Raw genomic sequence first — 26,406 nt, forward strand, 5'->3', positions numbered from 1 at the left:
CACAATGCCAGGTGTCAGATGGAATGGTGTAAAGCCGCTACTGGACACTGGACTAGGGAAAACTTCTTCTGTGGAGTGATGAATCACACTTCTCTATCTGGAGTTTGATGATGAGGGGTTTTGCCAGGAGAACGTTACCTGCCTGACTGTATTCTGCCAGATTTATAGTCCTGGTGGAGGAGAATAATGCTATGGGGGTGCTTTTCAGGTGTTAGCCTTGGCCCTCTTAGTTCCAGTGAAGGGAAGTCTTAATTATTCAGCAGACTAAGACCTTATGGACAATGGTATGTTTCCAGCTATGTGGAAACAGTTTGGAGAAGGCCTTTTTCTGTCTACCATGACTGTGTCCCAGTGGACAAAGCAAGCTCCATAAAGACATTGTTGAAGGAGTTTGGTGTAGAAGAACTTGACTCAACCCCAACCAACACCTCTGGGATTAACTAAAATGGAGACTGTGAGTCAGGCCCTCTCCTTCAACATCCGTTTCTGACCTCACAAATTCCCTTCTGGATGAATGGGCAAAAATTCCCACAGACACTTTACAAGATCTTCCCAGAAGAGCAAGGGGGGACAGCTCAATATTAAAGGGATTGTCCTGTCTGACAAAAAAGATTACACTCTATTTCCAGTTTTGGCTGTGACACCCCCTTCTACCTGACGGACACGTGACCGGATCGGTGCCTTGTCTACAGTTTCAGAAAGACGTCTTGTCTGCCGATTCCTGTCTGTCCTCTTAGATGGTGCACGATGCTTTCTCCAAGCCGTGACCCTGGCCACTTTGGGACACATCCCCACTGAGTTCAGTCATTGGCTGCGTTGGCTCATGCGATCCTATTCTTGCGGAAGTTGACAATGAAGACAATTCGGAAGCTGGAACGGGGTGGCAGGGAGCAATCTGGCCAGGGAGGTGGGGGGGGGGGGGGCAAATAAAAGAAAAAGGAGCTGGACAACCACTTTAATTAGTAGGTTGTAATACAAAGCTTCATAGCACTTGTATGCACCAAGGCACATGTGGGAGGAAATACAGTATAGACACTCTATGAACAAAAGTATTGAGACACCTCCTCATTACACAGGAGCTTACATGGCTTCCAATTCTAAAAACATAGTCATTAATAATAATAATAATAATAATAATGATGATGAATTACGGTAAGCCTTTTTTGAATTAATTACTGCTAAAAATAGTTATTTTAATAACTAGCTATTTGAAATGCATGGGAAGGCTGCCAGTGTCACACAGGCCATCATTTAAATTCTAATTTATCATGCAAATGTGTGGAATATTACAGTAGGCGAATGTTTTGTACAGTATCTTGTATGTCCTGTTTTCCAGAAATACCTGCGGGTTTGCATGAGAGCCTTATGTAATATATCATGTCAGTGATACCTCTAATTAAAGTAATTATATCGGCTGATGATTACCATGAGAATTCGGGGCCTCTCCACCTCCCTACTGTGTTCTATGGGGGGTCCTCAGTTTTGATATTCCCCTTCAGGGGGTGTGTGTGTGTGTGTGTGTGTGTGTGTAAGATTTATGAAGCAGCCAAAAAGAACTGCCTTTTCTGCCCATATCAACCATTCACATCACAGCTTTTATTTCTCAAGAGCAGAATATGAAATGAAAGCTGTGCTGTGATTGGTTGCTATGGGCAACAAGGACAGTTTTTATTTTAGACAGTGTGCTCCCTCTGTCACCCCAGCGGTGCAGGGTTCCAATCGGGGCCGATTTTAGACAAAATGTGGACCTGGGCAAAATCAAAAGGGGGGGGCCCACATCTTGTAATAATGTGCTAAAAACACAGTCCGACACGCCTGCCGATCAGCTGTTTGAGGAGACGGTGTGTGCTGTTCACTGCTGCTGCACGTCGTCTCCTCAAACAGCTGATCGTCGGGAGCGCCGGATGTCAGACCCCCGCCGATCTAATATTGAGGACTTAGGCCTCATACACACGACTGTTGTGTGTGTCCGTTGTTCCGTTTTCCGTGATTTTCTGCAGACCCATTGACTTTCAATGGGTCCGTGGAAAACTCGGAAAATGCACCGTTTGTCGTCCGTGATCCGTGTTTCCAGTCCGTCAAAAAAATAAGACCTGTCCTATTTTTTTGACGGACAACGGTTCACGGACCCATTCAAGTCAATGGGTCCGTGAAAAAACACGGAGGCACACAAGATTGTCATCCGCGTCCGTGATCCGTGTCCGTTTTTTTCCTATCATTTTCAAGGCAAACTTGTCTTAGATTTTTTTTTCACTTTTCTTGTCTGGTGATCTTCCAAAAATCAAGGAAGACACACGGAAAAAAAAAACGGACACTGATCACGGAACAACGGAACCCCGTTTTGCGGACCTTGAAAAAATACTGTTGTGTGCATGAGGCCTTATCCTAAGGATAGGTCATCAATATGAAAAAACCCGGAGAACCTCTTGAAGCTACCCCCAATACTGTGCCTGTTCTGCTTCCCCCCATGTCCACAAACACTATACTATACACCCAGACTGCCCTCATTAGTAATGGTGCCCCCAATAGTTATAATACTCCCCAAGATAGCCCCCATTAGTAGCAATGCCCTCCATATTGCATGAAATAATAATAACGCCCCTACAGTACTCTAGTAGTAATAATATAACCATAATGCTCCCAGTGGCTCTAATGTCCCCCTGTAGTGTCCCCCACTAGTTCCAATATGTAATGCTTCCCCCCCATAGTGCCTATATATATAATGTTACCCCGTAGTGCCAGTATGTATATAATGCTCCTCCATTCCTCCCCAGTAGTGCCAAGTATATATAATGATCTCCTTCCCCCATCCCTGGTGCCCCCAGCAGTGTGGACATTTAGTATAAAAAAATTAACTAAAAATGAAATAAAACCCACCTACCTCCCGTCCCTCCGCCACTGTCTGCGATGCAGACCACAGTTTTATCTGTAGCTTGTGTTGCTGCGTCCTGATCCATGCGGTCATAATGACATCACCACTCCTGCTCTGGGTCTCAATGACGTCATCATGCGAGACCCAGAGCAGGAGGTTGCAGTGATGTCATTTCAGCTTCTTGCTCTGTTCTAATGCCTCACAGGCTTGAGGCCTAGCGGCCTGAGGCTTGTGAAGTTGGACCGCCATGAGTTCGCCCCCCCCCCCCCCTTTTATGGGTAGCGAAGTGGCGCCCTAGGCGGATGACTACCCTTCCCATCCATTGTCCCGGACCTAATTCAGAACACATTACTGCAGGAGGTATAACAGAAGAGGACTATAACTCCCACCATGTCTAAGCCATTATTATTTAATATCCGAGCACATTACAGGGGGACGTAACTATAACTCCCAGCATGTCCAAGCCGTTATTATGTAATATCAGAGTACATTATAAGAGGAGGTATACAACTCCCAGCATATTCAGGGTGTTGTAATGTACCCTGATATTATATAATAATGGCCTGGACATGCTGAGAGATGTAGTACTCTCCTCATACCTCATCTTGCAATGTACTCTATTACATTCGATACTTATTCACATGCATGGCTGGTCTTCTAAATTACTTTACTGCACTGCTGAGCTCCGCCTCCTGTTCTGATCACGTGATGGTGAGGTCATCACAGGTCCTTCATCCACTCTTCTCTGCTGAGCTCCGCCTCCTGCATCTGACATCATCGCAGGTCCTGTCATCACTGTGGTAATAATTCCTCTTATATGTGAGGGAGGAGACCTTACACTGCATTGTAAAGTGCAGCTGTTCAGCTGTCCGCCTGTTTGCTTCCTCGGACATTCAGCTGAACAGCAGCACTGAAGCAGTGGGCCCCTTAGGGCTCTTTCACACCTGCGTTCTTTTCTTCCGGCATAGAGTTCCTGATCAGTTTTATCCTAATGCATTCTGAATGGAGTGAAATCCGTTCAGGATGCATCAGGATGTCTTCAGTTCCGGAACGGAACGTTTTTTGGCCGGAGAAAATACCGCAGCATGCTGCGCTTTTTGCTCCGGCCAAAAATCCTGAAGGCTTGCCGCAAGGCCGGATCCGGAATTAATGCCCATTGAAAGGCATTGATCCAGCCTTAAGCTAAACGTCGTTTCGGCGCATTGCCGCATCCGACGTTTAGCTTTTTCTGAATGGTTACCATGGCTGCCGGGACGCTAAAGTCCTGGCAGCCATGGTAAAGTGGAGCGGGGGAGCAGTATACTTACCGTCCGTGTGGCTCCCGGGGCGCTCCAGAGTGACGTCAGGGCGCCCCAAGCGCATGGATCACGTGATCGCATGGCACGTCATCCATGCGCATGGGGCGCTCTGACGTCATTCTGGAGCGCCCCGGGAGCCACGCGGACTGTAAGTATACCGTTCCCCCGCTCTCCGCTCCTACTATGGCAACCAGGACTTTAATAGCGTCCTGGCTGCCATAGTAACACTGAAAGCATTTTGAAGACTGATCCGTCTTCAAATGCTTTCAGTACACTTGCGTTTTTCCGGATCCGGCGTGTAATTCCGGCAAGTGGCGTACACGCCAGATCCGGACAACGCAAGTGTGAAAGAGGCCTTACACAATGGGGGCCATGGGCAATTGCCCAGTTTTCCCCCCACTAATGCCGCCCCTGCCATGGGCTGTCACAGCACCTAATGAAGACGCTAGGCCTTAAAAGGTGTCTGTCAGTTTTACATTGACAGATTTATTTTTTAGAATACCCCTCACAAAAAAGGAAATAAGTTAGTCAATAAGTCCTATTTACTCTAAGATGGGACCAGTGACACCTAACAGTTGTGACTCTAGAAAAAAGCCCTCCTAAGGCTACGTTGATGGGAAAATATAAAAATTATTAGGGTCATTTATCAAACTGGTGTAAAGTAGAACTGGCCAAAGGAGCTGTGAAAAATGAAAGGCGGAATCTGATTGGTTGCTATGGGCAACTAAACCAGTTCTACTTTACAACAGTTTGGTAAATGACCCCCATATGTTTTTTTTAAATGTGAAAAAATAAAAAAACACGAAAATCTCAGCACCCTACAGATTCAAACTAAATTGCGTCCTTAACCCTTAGAGGACCTTGCGATTTCCCATTTTTGCATATTCGTTTTGTGCTCCCCGCCTTCCCAGAGCCATAACTTTTTTATTTTTCCATTCACATAGCCTTATGAGGGCTTATTTTTTTGCAGGACAAGTTGTAATTTCTAATGGCACCATTTACGGTTGCATACAATGTAGTGGGAAGCAGGAATAAAATTCCAAATGGGTTGGAATTGGAAAAAAACTCAATGCTGACTTTTTTTTTTTTTTTAACAGCATTCACTATGCAGTAAAATTGACCTCCAGGTCAATACGATTACAACGATACCACAGTTGTATAGTTTTTATTGCGTTTTGATACTGAAAAAAATTATTAAAAGCCTTAAGTAAAAATGTAAAAATTTTTTGATCACCATATTCTTACCCCTATAAGTTTTTTGTAGTTATGTGTATGGAGCTGTGTGTGTGAGGGCTCATTTTTTGCAGGGTGATCTGCAGTGGTACCATTTTGAAGTGTGTGTGACTTTTTGATCACTTTTTATAAAAAAAAAAATTAAAATTTTTTCCATTACGCCATTTGCCGTATGGCATTAATATTGTTATATTTTAATTGTATGATGTATTGGGGTGATTTGAACTTTTATATGTTTTTGTTTGGTTTTTTTGTTTGTATTTCTGAACTTTTTTTATAGCTTTTTATTAATTTTTTTTACTTTTTTTTAAGTCACCCTGGGTGACTATAACTGGCAATCATTAGATTGCCCATTGTGTTCATTGATATGCCATATATACCCATCATTGAACACTTCATTTTCAGAATAACTATTCAGTGCTGCCACCTGCTGGCCTGTATTGATATATTCTAGTAATAGCTACCAAAGCCTGCTTGAAGCTTCAGGCTATTAGGCTATTACTAGTGTACTGACGAAGGCACGCCGAAACGCGCGTTGGGGTAGCGCCATCCTGGTTGTCCCACTCCTGGTCTGTCCTTGGTGAGTCTCATCTGCATTTCCATCCCCCGGTTTTCTCCCATCTGGATGCCTACTTACGTGTTAGGCTTATGTCCAGTATGGCCCGGTGGTTATGTTCATGTCTGTGCTTGGTTTTTGCAGTTATTTTGTGACTCACCCTTTACTATGTACATATAGTTGGTCTGCGGGTAGGTTATTTTTCCATATACATCCCGCTGATCCTATATATTTAAGCATTTTTGACCGGAGTGTTCCTCCCAGGGTGGCGCCATTCTTCCCTTTCCCTGCCCCTTTTGTTTCCCTGTCCTCCTGCATCTCATGTATGTAATTTTTATGTTTTGCTATGCTACAATAAAATATTTACAATATTTATTATCTGGCACTTTGAGCTCCATTTTCTTTGCCGTTCTGATATTAGTGTACTGTAACAGCGTTCCCCGATCTCAGCCGGGGAACGCTGTTACAGGAGCGGGAGCGCGCGGCTCCGCTTCCGGACTGCTCAGATGCCGTGGTCACATTTGACCACGGCATCTGAGGGGGGAAATGCGTGCGATCAGCCTTATGGTCAATCGCATACACGACATGTTTAAACACATGACTTCTGAAGTACATGTACGGTGGAGGTCGTGAAGGGGTTAAAAGGCTTTTCCGTTTTGCATCAATAATCCTTTAATACAATTATTTGTGCAGGTTGCTGTAATTTTGTAATGTATTTCTTTTACCTTTATGACGCCTATAACGAATTCTGGTCTGTGGTCACATGACCATGTCCATGTAGCTCTTTCATATTTCCTGTGATGTTATGTCCAAACCATAGTAATTCTGGAAAACCCCTTCAAGGGGTTGAAATGTGTCGGTACACGGTAGCCACTTGTAAGGTTAGTTTCACACTAGTGGCAGCCTTCTCCGGCAGGCTGTTCCGGCGGGGGATTATAGTGAATAGGGCCGGAGCGGACTTGTGGCTGCACAGTGCACTAGCTGTAGCACAGATCAGTCAGGCTGTTCCCCCGCCGGGGAAGGCTGCCGCTAGTGTGAAAGTAGCCTTAGAAGCTTGATGCATTTGGACACCTGAATGCAGAGAATGAACAACCCTGTGCTTCCAGATACATGCACTTCCAGGTGATTGCCCATCATGACAGGGTGTAGACGGGGCAGGTGGAGCTCACAATTTCCCCATCAGCTCTCATAGTGAGTCACCCTTCGTCACATAATTACACTGCCCTCTTCTCGTGTTTGTGCTGGGAGCCCTTGAGACACCATCCTGGGAGCCGGCTTCATTGGGATTTCAGTCCATATCTGATTTCCGCAGAATATATTGCACAAGGTAAGGATAAGCTCATACATCTGAGCAGGAGCTCCTCTGCTGGCAGCAGACTACAACTCCCAGTGTGTACTAACGGGTGGGTGTAGGCTGTCTGTACATGCTGGGAGTTGTAGGGTCACAACAGCCCCAGGCCTCCGCATTACACTGGCTGTAAGTAAACGGTGACATTTGTGGTTTGCTTCATGTCATGCAGAATCCTTTGGAGTGTCTGGAAGGGGTCCAGTGTAGATTTCACGTGTCCGCAGGAGTATGGAAGGGGGTGGTTGTAGATTCTGTATGAACGGTATAAACCATCCTGCTGATGAGCCCAGCACAATGGGGACGTAGCAAGGAATTTGGGGACCTCAGAGTAAATTTGGAATGGAGCAGTCTCAGGGAGTAGCAATGAATGCATTCTGTATATACACACTGTATAAATGCAGGCTTTAGATAAACATGTACTATATATAAAAAATACTCATATACGAGAGATATATACAGCGTGTGTATATATGTGTGTATATGTATATATGTGTGTATATACAGTGGAGGAAATAATTATTTGACCCCTCACTGATTTTGTAAGTTTGTCCAATGACAAAGAAATGAAAAGTCTCAGAACAGTATCATTTCAATGGTAGGTTTATTGTAACAGTGGCAGATAGCACATCAAAAGGAAAATCGAAAAAATAACTTTAAATAAAAGATAGCAACTGATTTGCATTTCATTGAGTGAAATAAGTATTTGAACCCCTACCAACCATTAAGAGTTCTGGCTCCCACAGAGTGGTTAGACACTTCTACTCAATTAGTCACCCTCATTAAGGACACCTGTCTTAACTAGTCACCTGTATAAAAGACACCTGTCCACAGAATCAATCAATCAAGCAGACTCCAAACTCTCCAACATGGGAAAGACCAAAGAGCTGTCCAAGGATGTCAGAGACAAAATTGTAGACCTGCACAAGGCTGAAATGGGCTACAAAACCATTAGCAAGAAGCTGGGAGAGAAGGTGACAACTGTTGGTGCGATTGTTCGAAAATGGAAGGAGCACAAAATGACCATCAATCGACCTCGCTCTGGGGCTCCACGCAAGATCTCACCTCGTGGGGTGTCAATGGTTCTGAGAAAGGTGAAAAAGCATCCTAGAACTACACGGGAGGAGTTAGTTAATGACCTCAAATTAGCAGGGACCACAGTCACCAAGAAAACCATTGGAAACACATTACACCGCAATGGATTAAAATCCTGCATGGCTCGCAAGGTCCCCCTGCTCAGGAAGGCACATGTGCAGGCCCGTCTGAAGTTTGCCAATGAACACCTGAATGATTCAGAGAGTGACTGGGAGAAGGTGCTGTGGTCTGATGAGACCAAAATAGAGCTCTTTGGCATTAACTCAACTCGCTGTGTTTGGAGGAAGAAAAATGCTGCCTATGACCCCCAAAACACCGTCCCCACCGTCAAGCATGGGGGTGGAAACATTTTGCTTTGGGGGTGTTTTTCTGCTAAGGGCACAGGACAACTTATTCGCATTAACGGGAAAATGGACGGAGCCATGTATCGTGAAATCCTGAGCGACAACCTCCTTCCCTCTGCCAGGAAACTGAAAATGGGTCGTGGATGGGTGTTCCAGCACGACAATGACCCAAAACATACAGCAAAGGCAACAAAGGAGTGGCTCAAGAAGAAGCACATTAAGGTCATGGAGTGGCCTAGTCAGTCTCCGGACCTTAATCCAATCGAAAACCTATGGAGGGAGCTCAAGCTCAGAGTTGCACAGAGACAGCCTCGAAACCTTAGGGATTTAGAGATGATCTGCAAAGAGGAGTGGACCAACATTCCTCCTAAAATGTGCGCAAACTTGGTCATCAATTGCAAGAAACGTTTGACCTCTGTGCTTGCAAACAAGGGTTTTTCCACCAAGTATTAAGTCTTTGTTTGTTAGAGGGTTCAAATACTTATTTCACTCAATGAAATGCAAATCAGTTGCTATCTTTTATTTAAAGTTATTTTTTCGATTTTCCTTTTGATGTGCTATCTGCCACTGTTACAATAAACCTACCATTGAAATGATACTGTTCTGAGACTTTTCATTTCTTTGTCATTGGACAAACTTACAAAATCAGTGAGGGGTCAAATAATTATTTCCTCCACTGTATATATATATATATATATATATATATATGGTATATATATACATACTGTACTAACACACATACACTATATATATATATATATATATATATATATATATACACATGCTGTACATACACATATATGTACTATATATAAATACTGATATACATACCGTACACAAACTATATATACATATACACTATGCATACGCTATTAATACATACTGTACTAAAACACACACTATGAATACATAATGTACATATACATTATATATGAATACATACAGATATCAATACATACTGTACATATATTATGCATACACACCATACTGTAAATACACACATACTATACATACATTCCAGATATAAATAAATACTATATATACACTATCTTAATACATACTGTACTAACACACAATATAAATACATAATGTACATACATATACCCTATATAAATACATTGGGGAGATTTATTAAAATTTGTGCAAAGGAAAACTGGTTTAGTTGCCCATAGCAACCAATCGGAATAAATTTATTTCAGCGTTCCTTTGATAAATGATATCTGATGGAATTTGGTTGCTATAGGCGACTACACCAGTTTTCCTTTGCGCCAGTTTTGATAAATCTCCCCCTATAATGTTAATACACACACACATATATATAAAAAGGACGTATATATGTGTGTGTGTTCCGCGATCACTCAAAAATGCAACCATCGATTTTAACGAAACTTGGTATACACATCCCTTGCTACCTGGAAAGAAATCTTGTGGGGGTCTCAGCTCTCTAGGACGTACTGTTCCTGAGATATTCCCAAAAAATGACCGGCATTAGCCAATAAAGCTTACAAGTCTTTCTCTTCATATCCCAACTGCCATACACACGGTCACATGTCCCTTATCAGCCAATAGAAGCTCGCAGGCCCTTAGCCTCCACATACACACAGTTTTACTCCAGGTTTCTATAACAACCCAGCCATTTTCTTCACTGCTGTAGGTCAGCTTTAGGCTAGGGCTACACGACGACAATAAGTCGCACGACACATAGGGCACAGCTACGCTGCTACATGTCGCACCAATGTCGCAGCATGTCACATGTCACAGTGCGACACCATAGCCTTTCATTATAAAAATAGTTGAGACAAAATGTTGCGCGACGCATGTCGTCGTGTAGCCCTAGCATTAAAGGGGCAGGGCGCTGTGGAGGTCACTGTTAAGGCAGCAGGGTACTGTGGGGGTCACTGTTAAGGGGACGGGCCCCTGAGGAGGTCACTGTCAAGGGAGTGGGGTGCTGTGAAAGTAAAAGTTAAGGGGATGGGCTGCTGTGGAGGTCCCATTTTAAAGGGGCGGGGCACTGTGGGAGGGTCATTGTTAAGGGGTGGGGGACTGTGGAGTTCAGTTATGGGGGATACTGTCAGTATCTTTTAATGACACACAGAAACATTAAATGAAATAGATGAAATATACCCGTGCGAAGCTGGGTCCTTCTGCTAGTGTGTGTATATATATATTGTACATGGGCTACTGTATATATAAATGTATACTGTACATATACACATGCGCTATATATACTGTTCATACATGCATGTAAAATGAGTCGGACCGTGGTACGGTTACACGGACGCCAAATTATGTAGTGGGTCAGTATATGGGTATAAAAGTCTATAGTTTTGTTTGTGACGCCAATTGCAGTGTGCGCAGGGTACTAACACAGGGCCCTTTTAAGGTGTTGTAACTCACGTACCAGTTTAGGAATTCCAGAGTGGTGTAGTGATAGTGTCAACGTTGTCTCCTACCTGGGTACGGCTGGACTCCTGGATCTTTAAGGTGTTGGACCTGGACCTTTAAGGTGTTGTAACTCACGTACCAGTTTAGGAATTCCAGAGTGGTGTAGTGATAGTGTCAACGCTGTCTCCTACCTGGGTACGGCTGGACTCCTGGATCCTGGCTCACTTGCAATAAATTGAGTGTGGTGCTAGTATGAATAATAGAGGGATTTTCAGCAGTAATTGAGATCCAGACTTTGAGTAAAGTTCAAACTTGTCTTTACTAGTGGCAGCTTTCATCCAAGCAATATACAGCATTAGTCTTAGGTCCCAGCAGGTATTGGCAATGTGTGGCAGGAATATATTTCTTCTGCTCTATCATATGCCTGGAGATTTTGCAGGAAAGGGATGTCTGCTTAGTAGCTGTGTAATGTGTCAGGAATCAATCTTCTGCGCTATCTATCTTCTGCTTTCTTGGGGACTGACTTACTGAGGAGGAATATGGCTTCTCCTGGGGTTCTGGACGGTACTCAGTTATTGTCTCAGGGTATGCTTCTTCCTGTAACTGGAGGTGGCTGCTTGCTTCTACCAGCTGAGGATGATGATCAATTGTCTCAGCCGAGACAAGATCCTGGCCTGGATCCCTATATCTGGGAGCTCCTACACGCACAGCCTTCCCCTAGCCGGGGTGGCTGGTACACTAACTGAACTTCCTTCTCTCACCATGAGGCAGGACATGGGCAAGCCCACTTTGCTCAAAGAGGGGGGAGCTGAACTGGAATGTACTATTCCAGCCTAGGAACACTAAACTGGCTAAGACCTTGCTGAACACCTGCTGGTGAACATGGAAATTACAGCAATATATATGTAACAAGACTTAGGATGCACATTTGTGAGGATGCAAGGTAAAATTACATTAGATGACAGTGTAAATGCTCTTAACAGGTTGTAGCGGGGTAAAAGTTTTGTAACACTACTCTGGGGTGTTACACATGCTATACTACTCAACATTGAAGTACCAGCACCAAGAAGGAGATGGTGGAATTCTAGAAATCACAGGATCGATAGACATTATAATTGTATGCAAATGATAAAAAAATGGAACAAAATATTCAAAACTTCTCTATTTATTCAGGATCGAGTATGAGCGCCACAGGTCGAAATACATGGGCCTACATGCCTTGGCATGCCATCAGTGAGATTATTAACCACCTCAGCCCCCCTAGCTTAAACACCCTTAATGACCAGGCCACTTTTTACACTTCTGACCTACACTACTTTAACCGTTTATTGCTCGGTCATGCAACTTACCACCCAAATGAATTTTACCTCCTTTTCTTCTCACTAATAGAGCTTTCATTTGGTGGTATTTCATTGCTGCTGACATTTTTACTTTTTTTATTAATCGAAATTTAACGATTTTTTTGCAAAAAAATGAAATTTTTCACTTTCAGTTGTAAAATTTTGCAAAAAAAACGACATCCATATATACATTTTTCTCTAAATTTATTGTTCTACATGTCTTTGATAAAAAAAAAATGTTTGGGTAAAAAAAAAAATGGTTTGGGTAAAAGTTATACAAACTATGGTACAAAAATGTGAATTTGCGCTTTTTGAAGCAACTCTGACTTTCTGAGCACCTGTCATGTTTCCTGAGGTTCTACAATGCCCAGACAGTACAAACACCCCACAAATGACCCCATTTCGGAAAGTAGACACCCTAAGGTATTCGCTGATGGGCATAGTGAGTTCATAGAACTTTTTATTTTTTGTCACAAGTTAGCGGAAAATGATGATTTTTTTTTTTTCTTACAAAGTCTCATATTCCACTAACTTGTGGCAAAAAATAAAAACTTCCATGAACTCACTATGCCCATCACGAAATACCTTGGGGTGTCTTCTTTCCAAAATGGGGTCACTTGTGGGGTAGTTATACTGCCCTGGCATTTTAGGGGCCCAAATGCGTGCGAAGTAGTTTGAAATCAAAATGTGTAAAAAATGGCCGGTGAAATCCGAAAGGTGCTCTTTGGAATGTGGGCCCCTTTGCCCACCTAGGCTGCAAAAAAGTGTCACACATGTGGTATTGCCATACTCAGGAGAAGTTGGGCAATGTGTTTTGGGGTGTCATTTTACATATACCCATGCTGGGTGAGAGAAATTTCTTGGCAAAAGACAACTTTTCCCATTTTTTTATACAAAGTTGGCATTTGACCAAGATATTTCTCTCACCCAGCATGGGTATATGTAAAATGACACCCCAAAACACATTGCCCAACTTCTCCTGAGTACAGCGATACCACATGTGTGACACTTTTTTGCAGCCTAGGTGGGCAAAGGGGCCCACATTCCAAAGAGCACCTTTAGGATTTCACCGGCCATTTTTTACAGATTCTGATTTCAAACTACTTACCACACATTAGGGCCCCTAGAATGCCAGGGCAGTATAACTACCCCACAAGTGACCCCATTTTGGAAAAGAAGACACCCCAAGGTATTCCGTGAGGGGCATGGCGAGTTCCTAGAATTTTTTATTTTTTGTCACAAGTTAGCGGAAAATGATGATTTTTATTTTTTTTATTTTTTTTATGACAAAGTCTTATATTCCACTAACTTGTGACAAAAAATAAAAACTTCCATGAACTCACTATGCCCATCACGAAATACCTGGGGGTGTCTTCTTTCCAAAATGGGGTCACTTGTGGGGTAGTTATACTGCCCTGGCATTTTAGGGGCCCGAATGCGTGAGAAGTAGTTTGAAATCAAAATCTGTAAAAAATGGCCGGTGAAATCCGAAAGGTGCTCTTTAGAATGTGGGCCCCTTTGCCCACCTAGGCTGCAAAAAAGTGTCACACATCTGGTATTGCCGTACTCAGGAGAAGTTGGGCAATGTGTTTTGGGGTGTCATTTTACATATACCCATGCTGGGTGAGATAAATATCTCGGTCAAATGACAACTTTGTATAAAAAAATTGGAAAAGTTGTCTTTTGCCAAGATATTTCTCTCACCCAGCATGGGTATATGTAAAAAGACACCCCAAAACACATTGCCCAACTTCTCCTGAGTACGGTAATACCAGATGTGTGACACTTTTTTGCAGCCTAGGTGGGCAAAGGGGCCCACATTCCAAAGAGCACCTTTCGGATTTCACCAGCCACTTTTTACAGATTTTGATTTCAAACCACTTCTCACGCATTCGGGCCCCTAAAATGCCAGGGCAGTATAACTACCCCACAAGTGACCCCATTTTGGAAAGAAGACACCCCAAGGTATTTCGTAATGGGCATAGTGAGTTCATGGAAGTTTTTATTTTTTGTCACAAGTTAGTGGAATATGAGACTTTGTAAGAAAAAAAAAAAATCATCATTTTCCGCTAACTTGTGACAAAAAATAAAAAATTCTAGGAACTCGCCATGCCCCTCACGGAATACCTTGGGGTGTCTTCTTTCCAAAATGGGGTCACTTGTGGGGTAGTTATACTGCCCTGGCATTCTAGGGGCCCTAATGTGTGGTAAGTAGGTAAATGACCTGTGAAATCCTAAAGGTGCTCTTTGGAATGTGGGCCCCTTTGCCCACCTAGGCTGCAAAAAAGTGTCACACATGTGGTATCGCCGTATTCAGGAGAAGTTGGGCAATGTGTTTTGGGGTGTCTTTTTACATATACTCATGCTGGGTGAGAGAAATATCTCGGCAAAAGACAACTTTTCCCATTTTTATACAAAGTTGGCATTTGACCAAGATATTTATCTCACCCAGCATGGGTATATGTAAAAAGACACCCCAAAACACATTCCCCAACTTCTCCTGAGTACGGCGATACCAGATGTGTGACACTTTTTTGTAGCCTAGATGCGCAAAGGGGCCCACATTCCTTTTATGAGGGCATTTTTAGACATTTGGATCCCAGACTTCTTCTCACGCTTTAGGGCCCCTAAAATGCCAGGGCAGTATAAATACCCCACATGTGACCCCATTTTGGAAAGAAGACACCCCAAGGTATTCAATGAGTGGCATGGCGAGTTCATCGAATTTTTTTTTTTGGCACAAGTTAGCGGAAATTGATTTTTTATTTTTTTTTCTCACAAAGTCTCCCTTTCCGCTAACTTGGGGCAAAAATTTCAATCTTTCATGGACTCAATATGCCCCTCACGGAATACCTTGGGGTGTCTTCTTTCCGAAATGGGGTCACATGTGGGGTATTTATACTGCCCTGGCATTCTAGGGGCCCTAAAGCGTGAGAAGAAGTCTGGAATATAAATGTCTAAAAAATTTTACGCATTTGGATTCCGTGAGGGGTATGGTGAGTTCATGTGAGATTTTATTTTTTGACACAAGTTAGTGGAATATGAGACTTTGTAAGAAAAAATAAAAAAATTTCCGCTAACTTGGGCCAAAAAAATGTCTGAATGGAGCCTTACAGGGGGGTGATCAATGACATGGGGGTGATCAATGACAAGGGGGTGATCAGGGAGTCTATATGGGGTGATCACCCCCCTGTAAGGCTTCATTCAGATGTCTGTATGTGTTTTGCGGATCCGGTCCATGTATCCGTGGATCCGTAAAAAACATACGGACATCTGAATGGAGCCTTACAGGGGGGTGATCAATGACAGGGGGGTGATCAGGGAGTCTATATGGGGTGATCACCCCCCTGTCATTGATCACCCCCCTATAAGGCTTCATTCAGATGTCCGTATGTGTTTTGGGGATCCGATCCATGTATCCGTGAATCCGTAAAAAACATACGGACATCTGAATGCAGCCTTACAGGGGGGTGATAAATGACAGGGGGGTGATCAGGGTGTCTATATGGGGTGATCACCCCCCTGTCATTGATCACCCCCCTATAAGGCTTCATTCAGATGTCCGTATGTGTTTTGCGGATCCGATCCATGTATCCGTGGATCCGTAAAAAACATACGGACATCTGAATGGAGCCTTACAGGGGGGTGATCAATGACAGGGGGGTGATCAATGACAGGGGGGTGATCAGGGAGACTATATGGGGTGATCACCCCCCTGTCATTGATCACCCCCCTATAAGGCTTCATTCAGATGTCCGTATGTGTTTTGCGGATCCGATCCATGTATCCGTGGATCCGTAAAAAACATACGGACATCTGAATGGAGCCTTACAGGGGGGTGATCAATGACAGGGGGGTAATCAATGACAGGGGGGTGATCAGGGAGTCTATATGGGGTGATCACCCCCCTGTCATTGATCACCCCCCTATAAGGCTCCATTCAGATGTCCGTATGTGTTTTGCGGATCCGATCCATGTATCCGTGGATCCGTAAAAAAAACATACGGACATCTGAATGGAGCCTTACAGGGGGGTGATCAATGACAGGGGGGTGATCAATGACAGGGGGTGATCAGGGAGTCTATATGGGGTGATCACCCCCTGTAAGGCTCCATTCAGACGTCTGTATGTGTTTTGCGGATCCGATCCATGTATCAGTGGATCCGTAAAAATCATACGGACGTCTGAATGGAGCCTTACAGGAGGGTGATCAATGACAGGGGGGTGATCAGGGAGTCTATATGGGGTGATCAGGGGTGAATAAGGGGTTAATAAGTGACAGGGGGGGTGTAGTGTAGTGTGGTGCTTGGTGCTACTTATTACAGAGCTGCCTGTGTCCTCTGGTGGTCGATCCAAACAAAAGGGACCACCAGAGGACCAGGTAGCAGGTATATTAGACGCTGTTATCAAAACAGCGCCTAATATACCTGTTAGGGGTTAAAAAAATCACATCTCCAGCCTGCCAGCGAACGATCGCCGCTGGCAGGCTGGAGATCCACTCGCTTACCTTCCGATCCTGTGAACGCGCGCGCCTGTGTGCACGCGTTCACAGGAAATCTCGCGTCTCGCGAGAGGACGCGTATATGCGTCCAGGAGGAATCAATCAACCACCTCCAGGACGCGTCGCTGCGTTCGGCGGTCCGGAGGTGGTTAAAGGGCTATTCCCATCTCATACATTAGTGGTGTATTGCTTGTATATCCCATCAAATAGGTGCTGGTCCCACCTCTGGGACCTGTTCCCATCTCCAGAATAGGGCATGCGTGTTTGCTCTCCATTCACTTCTGTGGGACTTCTGAAAAAAGCCAAGCGCTCTCACTTAGCTAATCTCAGAACTCCCAAAGCAGTAAATGAAGGGCGGTTGCACTCTCCTTCACTTTGGGGTCCCTAATCTGGAGATAGGTGCAGGATCCACCTCCGAGACCCACTCCTATCTGGTAGTGAGACATATCCTAGGTTGTCCGAGGAATGTTCTGCCACGCTGAATGCACTTTGGCCCACAATTGCCATCCAGTGACATTTCAGATGTACTCGATAGGAGGCAAGTCTAGAGACGCTGCCGGCCATGGTAGCACGTTTAGGCCATGCAAGCTGCTCACAGACGCACGAGCAACATGCGGCCAGGTGTTATCCTATTATAAAACAGCTTCTGGGACGTTTTGAAGAAATGTCCGTACCACTGGTTCCGTGACCAAATCAATGTAACGCCAAGGTTATAGTGTACCTGAAATAAAGACTAGAGGGGTCCGACTATCGTACATGACCCCACCCCACACCAGAGTAGAACTGATGTGATGTTTCCTTGTGAAGGCCTCTTAATGGCGTTGCCCACGTGGTCTCCAGACTGATCTCCAGCTGTCATTGCATTTGAGACAAAAGCTTGACTCCATTCCAGCCATCGCACAATCATCTCACACGAATCGTCCCAAATCAGATTTTTGAGGTTTCATATGGCTTAAACACTTTACTTTCATCTGGCTTTTCTGCCCCTTCCACAGATTGGATCATAGATGAGGGAAGGTCCTATAGCTCACCACTAAACCACTTTGCAAGGTCCAAATCCCGGGAAAATGTGCATGGAGAAACCCCTCCGGAAACGGCTCAATACTGATCAGAGAAATCCAGCACCATGTCTCAATAAAACAATTCTTTATTGGTCACGTCTTAAAAAGATCCATAAAGTGCAAATTCTCATGCTACGCCTTTCAGACATGCTGGCCTTCATCACGGCATAAACCATTTATGGATCTTTTTAAGAAGTGACCAATAAAGAATTGTTTTATCAAGACACACAGGGCTGGATTATCAGATTTTAGAGACACCGTCTGCTTCCTCGAATCTCATAACCTTATGGCTTAGGCCTCATGCACACGACCGTTGTTTTATTCCATGTCCGTTGTTCCGTTTTTCGTGATTTTCTGCCGACCTATTGACTTTCAATGGGTCCGTTGAAAACTCGGCTAATGCACCGTTTGTCATCCGCGTCCATGATCCGTGGTTCCAGTCCGTCAAAAAAATATAACCTGTCCTAACTTTTTCACGGAAAACGGTTTGCGGACCCATTCAAGTCAATGGGACCGTGAAAAAACGCGGAGGCACACAAGATTGTCATCCACGTCCGTTTTTTTTCTATCATTTGCATGGCAAATTTGACTTAGACTTTTTTTTTACTTTCCTTTATGTCTGGTGGTCCTCCAAAAATCAAGGAGGACACACGGAGACAAAAACGGAAACGGATCACGGAACAACGGAACCCCATTTTGCGGAACGGAACACAACAACGGTCGTGTGCATGAGGCCTTATCCTTCTTGGTGTTGCATTTTCAATTTTGAGGAATGTCTATATAAATACGTACTGTTCATACAGAAAAGCACTTACATATAGATAAACAGAAATACCACTTACAGATATCAATATACAAACATACTGATAGACGACGCATAGATTGATAGATTAGTTTAGATAGATAGATTGGTTAGGTTAGATTGATAGATAAAATAGATATGAGATTGCTATAAAAGATACCACAATTAGACAGAGTCCAGAGACCCTCTATGCTGATTTCACTTATAAGGAAAAAAAAAAAAAAAAGTCACAGAAAAAACTAAGATAAAAACATCCTGCACGGTAAGATAAATAAATGTGCGGATGTCCCTGGCCATATTCATGAAAAAACTAAAATAAAATAACAGAAATAAGGTAATAATGCACTTAATAAAATACGGGGTGGGCCATTTATATGGATACACCTTAATAAAATGGGAATGGTTGGTGATATTAACTTCCTGTTTGTGGCACATTAGTATATGTGAGGGGGGAAACTTTTCAAGATGGGTGGTGGCCATTTTGAAGTTGGCCATTTTGAATCCAACTTTTGTTTTTTCAATAGAAAGAGGGTCATGTGACACATCAAACTTATTAGGAATTTCACAAGAAAAACAATGGTGTGCTTGGTTTTAACGTAACTTTATTCTTTCATGAGTTATTTACAAGTTTCTGACCACTTATAAAATGTGTTCAATGTGCTGCCCATTGTGTTGGATTGTCAATGCAACCCTCTTCTCCCACTCTTCACACACTGATAGCAACACCGCAGGAGAAATGCTAGCACAGGCTTCCAGTATCCATAGTTTCAGGTGCTGCACATCTCGTATCTTTACAGCATAGACAATTGCCTTCAGATGACCCCAAAGATAAAAGTCTAAGGGGGTCAGATTGGGAGACCTTGGGGGCCATTCAACTGGCCCACGATGACCAATCCACTTTCCAGGAAACTGTTCATCTAGGAATGCTCGGACCTGACACCCATAATGTGGTGGTGGGTGCACCATCTTGCTGGAAAAACTCAGGGAACTTGCCAGCTTCAGTGCATAAAGAGGGAAACACATCATCATGTAGCAATTTCGCATATCCAGTGACCCCCTTAGACTTTTATCTTTGGGGTCATCTGAAGGCAATTGTCTATGCTGTGACGATATGAGATGTGCAGCACCTGAAACTATGGATACTGGAAGCCTGTGCTAGCATTTCTCCTGCGGTGTTGCTATCAGTGTGTGAAGAGTGGGAGAAGAGGGTTGCATTGACAATCCAACACAATGGGCAGCACATTGAACACATTTTATAAGTGGTCAGAAACTTGTAAATAACTCATGAAAGAATAAAGTTACGTTAAAACCAAGCACACCATTGTTTTTCTTGTGAAATTCCCAATAAGTTTGATGTGTCACATGACCCTCTTCCTATTGAAAAAACAAAAGTTGGATTCAAAATGGCCAACTTCAAAATGGCCGCCATGGTCACCACCCATCTTGAAAAGTTTCCCCCCTCACATATACTAATGTGCCACAAACAGGAAGTTAATATCACCAACCATTCCCATTTTATTAAGGTGTATCCATATAAATGGCCCACCCTGTAGATGCAAGCATTATAAATGGACAAAGTCCTCCCTCTTTGGCCTCATGCACACGACCGTTGTATGCATCCGTGGCCGTTGTGCCGTTTTAAGTTTTTTTTCGCGGACCCATTGACTTTCAATGGGTCCGTGGAAAAATTGGAAAATGCACCGTTTTGCAGCCGCATCCGTGATCAGTGTTTCCTGTCCGTCAAAAAAATATGACCTGTCCTATTTTTTTTGACGGACAACGGTTCACGGACTCATTCAAGTCAATGGGTCCGTGAAAAAACACGGATGCACACAAGATTGGCATCCGCGTCCGTGGCCGTAGGCTACTTTCACACAGACGGATCCGCAGATCCGTCTGCATAAAAGCTTTTTCAGAGCTGAGTTTTCACTTCGTGAAAACTCAGATCCAATTGTAATATCATTGGTGGCCAGTGTGCGGCCTCCCCCGGCCACCCCCCTCCCTCTATTGTAATATCATTGGTGGCCAGTGTGCGGCCCCCCCCCGACCCCCCCCCCCCTCTATTGTATTAATATCATTGGTGGCCAGTGTGCGGCCTCCCCCCCCCCTTTCCCCCCCCGATCATTGGTGGCAGTGGAGATTCCGATCGGAGTCCCAGTTTAATCGCTCTGGGGCTCCGATCGGTAACCATGGCAACCAGGACTCTACTACAGGCCTGGTTGCCATGGTTACTTAGCAATATTACAATATTAGAAGCATCATACTTACCTGCTGCGATGTCTGTGACCGGCCGGGAGCTCCTCCTACTAATAAGTGACAGGTCTGTGCGGCGCATTGCTTAATGATCTGTCACTTACCAGTAGGAGGAGCTCCCGGCTGGTCACAGACAGCGCAGCAGGTAAGTATGATGCTTCTAATATTGTAATATTGCTAAGTAACCATAGCAACCAGGCCTGCAGTAGCGTCCTGGTTGCCATAGTTACCGATCGGAGCCCCAGAGCGATTAAACTGGGACTCCGATCGGAATCTCCGCTGCCTCCAATGATCGGGCAGGGGGGGGGAGAGCGGAGGCCGCACACTGGCCACCAATGAAATTACAATAGAGGGAGGGAGGGAGGCCGCACACTGGCCACCAATGATATTACAATAGAGGGGGGGCCGGGGGGGGGGACCGCACACTGGCCACCAATGATATTCAAACTGGGGAGGGAGGGGGGTGTGCCCCCTGCTGCCTGGCAGCCCCTGATCTCTTACAGGGGGCTATGATACGCACAATTAACCCCTTCAGGTGCGGCACCTGAAGGGTTAATTGTGCTGATCACAGCCCCCTGTAAAAGATCGGGTGCTGCCAGGCAGCAGGGGGCAGTCATGTACACAGTTCGTAGTATATTCTAACTAGAAGCGTCCCCATCACTATGGGAACGCCTCTGTTAGAATATACTGTCGGATCTGAGTTTCACGATGTAACTCAAATCCGATGGTATATTCTAACATAGAGGCGTTCCCATGGTGATGGGGACGCTTCAAGTTAAAATATACCATCGGATTGGAGAAAACTCTGATCCTATGGTATATTAACTCCTGACTTTACATTGAAAGTCAATGGGGGACGGATCCGCTTGAAATTGCACCATATTGTGTCAACTTCAAACGGATCCGTCCTCATTGACTTGCATTGTAATTCAGGACGGATCCGATTGGCTCCGCACGGCCAGGCGGACACCAAAACGACTTTTTTTTCATGTCCGTGGATCCTCCAAAAATCAAGGAAGACCCACGGGCGAAAAAACTGTCACGGATCACGGACCTACGGACCCCGTTTTTGCGGACCTTAAAAAAAACGGTCGTGTGCATGAGGCCTTACTCCTGGGCTGCTGTGGTGATAGGAGATAGATATATAGATAGATATGAGATAGCAAAAATAGTATAAGGTATGAACGGCACTGCAGGTCCAAAAACAAATGGGTGCCTGCGGATGTTGACGCGATCCAATCTCCAAAAATGCAGAAAAAAGAATATTCCACGGCACTCCAGAAAAGTAAAATAATTGTGACTTTTATTCACCAACGCAACGTTTCGCTCCGCACACTGGAACCTTCCTCAAGCAGTGATATGAGATAGATAGATTTATATACACACATACGTACATAGATAATATACATTTGCCCTGGATCCTCTGTGCCGGTGGAGTACCAATGAGCCACATTGTCCTAGGATATTTAGGATGCAGTAACATAACCACACGGTTATCACAATAAGGCCTCATGTATACAACCGTATTTTCAGTCCGCATCCGATCCACATTTTTTGAGGTTCAGAGGTGGATCCATTCATTTCTATAGGACTGCGATAAAGTGTGCTGTCCACCTCCACGTGTCCATCCTGCAAATTGGTCCTCGTGTTGTCCATTTTGCGGACAGGAATAGTCACTTACTATCGGGCCCATGAAAAATGTGTCATGCATTTCTTCTTTTGAGATCTGTATTTGGCGGCTCTGCCTTTTGCGGACCACAAAATACAGTCATGTGCATAAGGCCTAAGTCACATGGGGTTTACACCATAAATTGCTATTGCTTTGTGGCGCAGATTTTGGCTTGTACGGGTGAAACCCATGGTTCCAATCTGCTTCACCCCTAGAGCCGTAACTAGATTTCCCTTCCTGTAGTAAGGGTCTATTCACACGTCCGTAATTTGGGTCCGCATTCGTTCCGCAATTTGCGAACCCATTCACTTTCAATGGGGCTGGAACGGATGCAAATCTGCATTTTCGGGATCCGCATCCGTTTTTTCGGGATCCGCAATTCCGTTCCTGAAAAAAATAGAACATGTCCTATTCTTGTCCGCAATTGCGGATCAGAAAAGGCATTTTCTATTAGTGCCTGTGAAGTGCGGTCCGCAAATTGCGGATCGCACATTGCAGGTGTCCGTGTTTTGCGGATCCGCAAAACACTTATGGACGTGTGGATGGACCCTTAATGTGTAAACTGTACTGTAGTCAGTGCAAAGTCTCCGTTCGCTAGCCCATTCACATGAGACATTGCAAAATAGCCCCGGATTTGCGGTATAAATGCTCGCCTTTTCAGACCGTGCCATCAAAAACCTCTTATGTAAATACACACTTGGGCTATCTGCATGCAGGTTTCAAACCCAAAAAATCAGCTTTTTTTTTTTTGGTGCGAGTTTTTGTGCGTTTCCACACCAAAAAGCATGCGTTACTTGTGGGTTTTGGTGCGGATTTGCAGATTTTCTGCAGATCTCACTCTCGCCTTTAAAAGGGTGAAATTTTTTTTTTGCATGCTGTATTTTTCTGGACCCTTTTTTTATTTTTATTTTTTTACGTGCCAATTTTCATTGACATTTGGATGTGGAATCTGCGTCAAAAATGGACTGGACAGTTATTTTTTCATACTGAAGTTCTGCATGTCTTTGTGGCGCAGATTTTTGTCACAGGATCCGCGCCCAAAATACTCTGTGTGAATATACCCGGATTGTGCATTCTCCCGGTTTTCAGCGGCAGGTTTTTTTGCATGCCTTTTACTTATTTTTTCTTCTGATTTTCAGTGGAAAATTTGGGATGCAGAATCCTCATCAAGAATGGACAGGACACTACTGGTGCGGTTTTTAAAACCGGAATCGGAAAAACAAAATGTGTTGTATGTTTTAACATGTGGCAGCTTCCCCACTGAAATCAGTTAGAAAGTTCTGTGCACGTTTTTGGTGCAGATTTTTTGGATCGAAATCCACTCCTGAAATAATCTATGTGAACATACTCTGAGTACCTGCACACGAGTTCGCACCAAAAACTTGTTACTGGTACTGTATTAGGGCCACAAACGTATTTTTTGTCCGTACAGTTTTGTTTTTTTTTGCAGCCTGTATGTGGAACCATTCATTTCAATGGGGCCTCAAAAAAACTGAAATGTCTTCATGTGCATTCCGTGTCCGTTGTGCAAAAAAAATACCGTAGAACATTTCCTATTCTTGTCCGCTTTGCAGACAAGGACAGGCATTGTTGCATTGAATCTGCAAAAAAAATGGATACGTGTTTTGCGGAAGGCAAAATATATAATGTCGTGTGCATGAGCCCTTACGATGTGGTTTTTCTGCATGAGAGTCTGCGGGGAAAAAACTTGCGTAATCTGCACCATGTGCACATTGCCTAAAACCGGGCTGGGGAAGTGACTTTAAAACGATGTCCTTGGTAAAGGAATGTCTAGCCACGACTCATACATGCATACATACACCCATATACACATGCATACTACATACATACACCCATATATACATGCATACTACATACATACACCCATATATACATGCATACATCCATATATACATACACCCATATACACATACATACATACACACACCCATATACACATGCATACTACATACATACATCCATATATACATACACCCATATACACATACATACATACACCCATATATGCATGCATACATACACACATCCATATATACATACATACAAACACCCATAAATACATGCATACACCTATATATACATGCACCCATATATATATATATATATATATATATATATATATATACACACACACATACACACACACATACACACAAACACCCATATATACATACACACATAGATACACACATATATATATATATATACACCCATATATATATATATATATATATATATACACCCATATATATATATATATATATATATATATATATATATACACACACACACACACACACACACACACACACTATATACATTCACCCATACACTCACAGATAGATGCATATATACATGCATTCACATATGTGTGTGTATATAAGACCTATTGGTCTGCATAGGAGCTGTATACCCAAAGTTATTAGTTATCACAGCAATTGAAATTAATTTCAAAAGTATTCCTATCCTTTATCCGTTTTTATTGTCTGTGTCTCAACATCTCAGGATGCTTTTAATGTGTATTGCATAAGTATAGGCGCCATTTCTGGAGGTTGCATGAAAGCATTCGCCACCGCTGGCGCCTTTTATTGTTCTCGCTGTGATTTCTTTATATAGGAACCACTTGGAACCGAACCTGAGTTGGGGAAATGTTTTTTTACAGTACAAATTAATTTATGAAGTTATTACGCAAAGTCTCGTGGGATTTCGCGAAGTAATAACCAAAACATTCTAATACTCTGCGGAGCTCCTGCTCCGTACAGTATTGGAACAAAGTTTTATGCAAATCGACTTCGAATGTTTCATCCGAAGTCGATTCTCTCATCCCTAGCGATGAGTCATGTGACACAAATGACATCATTGCATGCCATGTATATAAGCTATTATTTAAAGGTGTAGTCTTATGGAAACAAGCCATTTGTGTAGTCGAGCAGGTCCGGTGGGGTACAGATGTTGACGTTGCGACCAGCTGTACATGGTGGAGGTGGCTCATTGAAGTGAATAGGCTTGAGCCGCAATACCGCACATAACCTGTCTATAGGTGTGGCGCTGTTTATTGGAAGAAAGCAGCTTTGTATATTTTTTTATTATCCTGGAAAATAACTCAAGATGTACAGTAGTAGTATCGTGTTTGTCATTTGGCACCTTTTGTGTGTCATCTTTGTTTAACCGCTTAACAACCAATGATGTACATGTATATATGTTAGTGGTTGCAAGGGAATGTACGGAGCAGGCTCAGGAGCTGAGTCCGCTCCTTATACGGTGGGTGCTGCCTGTGTTTTACAGCTGACGCCTACACGCAGCAGGTCCGGATGGGAGATGGCTGTATGAGACCCGGACGTTTAATCACCCAGATGTGGCTGTCAATGGAGTCTGTGGCACCTCTATCCTTTCCCCCTCCTGAAGGCAGTCATGGGGTGTCACTTGGTTGTTATGACAGTCGGGGACCATCTATGCTACTGCTTTTATCACAGCAATACAGCCGGTTCAAGTACCCAAAGGGGACAAAAAAACCAAAAAAACTGTTGAATAAAGTTTTATAAAACAAACCAAAATATATAAAAAAAAATAATAGTCCCAAATTCTCATATTAAAATGATAAAAAAAAAAGATGAACATAATTGGTATTGCT

The 26,406-nt window shown here is 43.6% G+C and overlaps 1 protein-coding gene across 5 annotated transcripts in view; it reads left to right on the forward strand.

The window, feature by feature from the left end:
• The window catches only part of NEDD4L (NEDD4 like E3 ubiquitin protein ligase), a 382,390-nt gene that overhangs the window by 162,425 nt on the left and 193,559 nt on the right, over window positions 1-26,406 (forward strand). The window contains exon 1 of one of the 5 annotated variants that reach the window (XM_040421071.1): window positions 7,199-7,286. The exons of the other annotated variants lie outside the window; for them this stretch is intronic. The gene's annotated coding sequence lies outside the window, so the exon portion shown is untranslated. Of the gene's footprint in view, window positions 1-7,198; window positions 7,287-26,406 lie in introns of those variants that run through there. 5 annotated transcript variants of the gene reach the window in all.

Source organism: Bufo bufo, chromosome 2 (genome assembly GCF_905171765.1).
Source record: "Bufo bufo chromosome 2, aBufBuf1.1, whole genome shotgun sequence".
In the NCBI taxonomy this organism is placed as follows: domain Eukaryota; kingdom Metazoa; phylum Chordata; class Amphibia; order Anura; family Bufonidae; genus Bufo; species Bufo bufo.